The following is a 5,470-nucleotide window of genomic DNA, read 5'->3' as shown; positions in this document are numbered from 1 at the left end:
GTTTTGATGGTCTTTTATTTTTCTTTGGTATCTTTGTCAAGTTATTTTAATAGATACAGTCAATGAAAAATATGGTTCTCGCTAATCTCTAGAGAGACATCTAGGTTTGGGAATGCTAGGTTTAATTGGCAGGCTGATAGACATTTTAAATTTCGAATAAAAATACAAAAAGCTTAAATGGCAAGGACCAGAGCATTATGAGTTCTTTAACTATCTAATCAACAACATTACCGTCGAACTTGACACTAAAACTATTAAAATTAGAATGTGCCATAAGGACCAAAAGGACCTGCCCATAAGGACCAAATTTCAATCACCAACGAAGAGCACAAAATAGTTCATAATTGGCGAAGCCACTTAAAGAAACTGATTGGCTCAATTAGTTCTAAACTTAGTACATTAATAAATACCAATTGAAATTATTAAAGTTACTGTAACAGTAATAATAGCTCGTGTAGCTAATAATAAAGTATTTTAGCTTTATTGAAATGACCGACCATGACTCAGTATCGTTCCAGAATCTGTATTAGATCGTAAAGTTTATTTTATTGACACTAGGCTTGTTCTTCGACTCTGTTCTGGAATATTGAACATTAAATCAGTCTGCACGTTAATATTGTAGCTCTAACCGCCGTACTCAGAGTCATTTAATGATTACTTAACCCAGTCCTTAGCGATTATTTTTCGAACAAAATCGTTACTAAGGAATAGTTTAAGTAATCATTAAACAGCCTACAAAGACCACAGAGGCATTTACAAATTATTACAATTACTTGACATTATATGTACAAATTATGCCAATTGCCAATTATTATTGGCGATTGAAAATAAATTAATTACCAAGCTGTTTCCTACTCACTTCATCTAAAACAAAGAGGAAAAAAACCAAAGTTTGTTAGCAGGAACTAGTTAGTGAATTGTGAGTGGCAAATAAAACAAATAGGTTAACGGGAGTTAGTTAGTTAGCCACTCTTTAACGAAGGATCACATCAATGGGTTTAAACCAAACTTTTTTACAAAGAGCATGAATGGATTAGATAATGCTATTCAGTGCGCAACACTGCTGCATTTGTTTAGTAGACTTGAAGGTCAGGAGTACAGGAATATCCTGGATGGTAGCGTGCCATAGAAAAGAAATATTCAGGGGTGGACCTCAAAAAGCTGATGATGGTGAAGTATAGAATATAAAAGGTCTCTGCGTCGAGGCCGGAGTAGGACAAAATATAATTAAGCATCAACACTGGAATAGGACAAAGTGTTATTAGCAATGTAACGTAAGTATTTGGTAAGGCTAAGCCATATTAAACTGAGTTAAAAATAATTTACTATAATAAACCCTGGTTCCAACTGCATCATCGCCATCGTTACAGAAAAAACAACAACAAGAAATATATAAAACTGATGACAAATTCGTTCTACATCGCTGTTCTATGAGAGTAACAAACAATGCACTTTGTTCGACCTTGTAATTACCGTAATAGCAATTACACAACACTATCATAGACACGTGTAACAAAATGGTTGTATATTTTTTAGATGTACTGAGATAGATAGTTTGAAATAATACATGGGGATGTGAACATGGGAACTCTATTGCGGGAATGCATTTTTTAGTGATACCACAAAAAACCGACGTGAAACAAGTCTTGCGTTTGTGTTTTGTGTTGCGTTGTATAAGTGAGGTGACCGGAGGCCCAATGAACCACCTTCCTAATCTTCCCAATCCCTGATTTCTCAACAACCCTTAAATTCCTAATCCCAAAAGGCCAGCAACGCACTTGTAGCGCCTCTTGCGTTTCGGCTGTTCATAGGCTTCAGCGGCTTATATCATAAAAAATGCAGGAGAAACCGCTGACAGAAGCTAGTAAAACAATATTATAGAAGTCATTGTGAAATGTAAAATAGCCATTTTATATGCCGGTAAAATAGCCTTAATCGGCTAAAATCACAAAATCAGCCTTAAAAGGTTTTGGGTTCCTAAAAACCTAATTTCTTTACACTGAGAAATGAATAAATATTTATGCTTAAAATATTTAGCTTAGAACTTAAGTAGGTACCTACCTAAAATTAGTAATTCAGAGTAGAAAAATCTTTGAAGATTGGATTTTTCAGGTGAGTCGTTACATTTTCAGCGGTCCTATAGTAACGTTTAAGTATCTAATTAGTTTTACGATACTTCAAATTAAATTGTTTAACTTTTCACGCGAAATATACGAATAAAAAAATAAAATGACAAAATTCTGAGAAAAAGTTTTAGTAATTACAAGTAAGTATGTAATTACATACTCCTTAATACGTGATTATTATTAAATACTGTTCTACAATCGTGTGGAATTCATTAATAGTACATATATCATAATAATAATAATCAACTTTAATGGTAATGTGGTCCTTTGATACGCAATTTTTAAATTCAACAAATCTAACCTTAATATATTCTAATTTCTTATTTTTCTTTAATACGATCAGTATAATGTAAAATTAATAAATGGCAGCTATTTTTCGAAAAAAACTTTGTACACCTAGCGCCATCTATACTACTTGTCTCAAACAAATACTGTAACTCACTGAGCAATTTCGTTCAAATCCAAACGTGGCTAGACAGTTCTAGCTTTAGAATATAGATGACGCTGTTTACAAGTTTTTGTTAACTAAAACAATGTAATGTAGTCCCAAAGGTATAGGCAGAAATGTAAAAATTTAGTATGTGCACACTTTTAACCAGGTATGTTGTTTCGAATTTTCCCCATTAGTTTTAAAACCAGTTATTAGTCAAACTGCATCATTAATCGTATGGTCGCAAGTGGGACTGACAAGCAGGGGGACTCGGGTTATGTGCTCGGGTTCTTTTCCCGGATCGGGCAAAGTATAATTTAGTATCAATCATTAAATATCTAACATCCGGTTATTATGAAATAAATAATACAATGTACTTAAAAATTAATCTAAGTACACTTTGTAAGCTTACTTAATTAAAGCAATGTCAGTACATAAAAGGCCTGTATCAAAAATTGTTATTATAGCCTTGCCATACTTTTACAGTTCTAACACAAAAACGGTTCACATTCACATAAGTAACCGGTGTGAGCCTGAGATTTTGTGTGCTCAAATCGAACCCCACCTCTGAAGTAGGTATGTAGGTACTTATTGGGTATGTGTACAAGGCCCTAGGTCATTAATCTAGGTGTAGCTTGAGAAAAGTTAACAGGTGCGATATTAGATTGGTATTGGTGCCCCATTTAACAATCACTTTTTAAAACAATGTATGTATTCTACCGAATATCTGGTAACTAGCGTAGCGTATTGGTCCCTAAGATATCTCAATGTTCGAATAAACAAATAAAATCTGAAAATTATAAAGACGACAAACTGAAAATACAATAAGATATTTGGCAGTTGTTAGTCTTCAGTAGTGGATGATGATATGAACAAAAATTAAATTAACTTTTAGTTAGGTCACACACTATTAGAAGCCAATGCTGCGGAAGACTTAAAGGTTTGGCGAGACTCCCGCTCGAAAAGCAGGAGTAGGAATGGTATGGTTTTTAGTCAGTAAGAGTCTGACAATCTCTCTCGCCTTAAAAAAGGCGGAAGAATTGCTTGAATGAATTTCCCTTCTCCGAAAAATACACTATTACAAAATTGAGCCTTAAAATCAATAAAGAAGCCAAAAAGTTCTTAAGTATTAAGAACTTTAAGAACTTCCTAAGAATTGCAGCAAACACCCAAATAAAAACATTTAAAGACTTCTTTACCTAATATAAAACCCCACACACAAAGCCACCACAAGTTAGGCTAGACACTAGACACGTTATAAATTATTTTTAATCAGCTGTTTTAAACAGGGTTAAACCTTTTCTTTATTATCTCATTCACTACGGACAATGCCATGAGATAACTGTTAGTTACCGCTTTTGTAACTGCTCGAAAGACCTTGATCTAAACTTTAAACCACGTTTAGGCGTTTCTCGCTCGCAGAGATAAAACGAAAATGTACAATGTGTACAGTCAACCATGTCATTTAGTATGCACGTAAGAAAATGAAGATAGATTCAGTACAAAGACAGTATACATTCGTTGGCTACTGAACCGATCAATGGTTATAATAGACATAGGTTTCTTTGAAGGGGTGAAAAATCATCCAGTTATTCTTGCCTTGTTTGAGAATAAAAGAGAGAGTGTTTGACAGACTCATACTTTTTTTTTCAATTTTTTATGGAATAGGAGGCAAACGAGCAAACGAGTCACCTGATGGTAAGCGATCAGCGCCGTCCATGGACACCCGCAACACCAGAGTTAGTTAGATTTTTATTGACCAAAAACCAACCCATTCCTACTCCTCCTTTAAGCTGGTGCCCCAGTAACCCATTAAATATGTAGACATAGGTAGCTTCTTTGAAAATAATTCAATTTACTTTGTCAATAACTATTGTCTCTGTAGAAAATCAATCTATTTTTCTTACCGACATACCAAATAACTTAGCTGACTGTACTTAATCCTTAGTAGTAGATTAAGTAAGATTGCGATCGCCAAAACACTAACACTATATAAAGGAATCTTAATGAACTTCCTTTGGCTGCCAAAAGTGCCTAAATGGACTAAGTACTTGAGACAACAATACAATGTTAAAAAATATATGTTTTATTGTATAAATTAATACGGACTGTATAAATTAATACGAGAACGGTAAGAATTTGTGCCCAGTATAAAGCGGTCATGTTCTACCAAACCTGAGAACGTGTACTTTAAAAAAAAAAAATGCTACAGTCGATGATCTGAATCTGAAAACTATTGCGCTGCTTGATAAAAGACTTACTTTTCTCCATTAAGAGATATTAATTAAAAAAAAACATACAAACGCAAAAGCAACGTTTCGAAAGTTTTTTGCAACATATTCCTTGTAATCATACTAATTAACCTATGACATACGTGTCTAATTTCTTTTAGATATAACCAAATTAGAAATTTGAAACAGAAAATACTGAAAAACTAATAAATAGCCTATTGAGATTTTAGTATCCAAAAATATGCGAAATCTTACTCTAATTGAAAAAAAAAGTATTCTGAGATGATACAATTTCTTTTAATTTTTTTTGGTACACAGTTTGTTCGTTGCGTTATTTAATCCGTTTATATAATACTGACAACAAATTGCCTAAATGGGGCTAATTGTAAGTATATTGAAGCTTATCAGTCCGCACTGTGGGACAAAGCACAGCCGTTGCATTCGCCGGCAAGGACACGCACGTAGATACAACACTACTAGAAAGGCCATGCAGCTACAAATAAAAAAACAGCGTTCAATAACACCGATAACCAATTTAAATAAAACGAAGATGTCTTAAGTACTATAGTAGTATTTAAAATAATTAAAAATAAAACTGAGAGGTAGAACAAAGCGCTTACAAACGACAGTAGGCCTAAAGTTGAAGGTCATAAGATCGTCAACCGCAAAGCGAAAATATAATC

Source organism: Spodoptera frugiperda, chromosome 15, assembly GCF_023101765.2.
Source record: "Spodoptera frugiperda isolate SF20-4 chromosome 15, AGI-APGP_CSIRO_Sfru_2.0, whole genome shotgun sequence".
Classification (NCBI taxonomy): domain Eukaryota; kingdom Metazoa; phylum Arthropoda; class Insecta; order Lepidoptera; family Noctuidae; genus Spodoptera; species Spodoptera frugiperda.
This window is presented reverse-complemented; position numbering follows the sequence as displayed.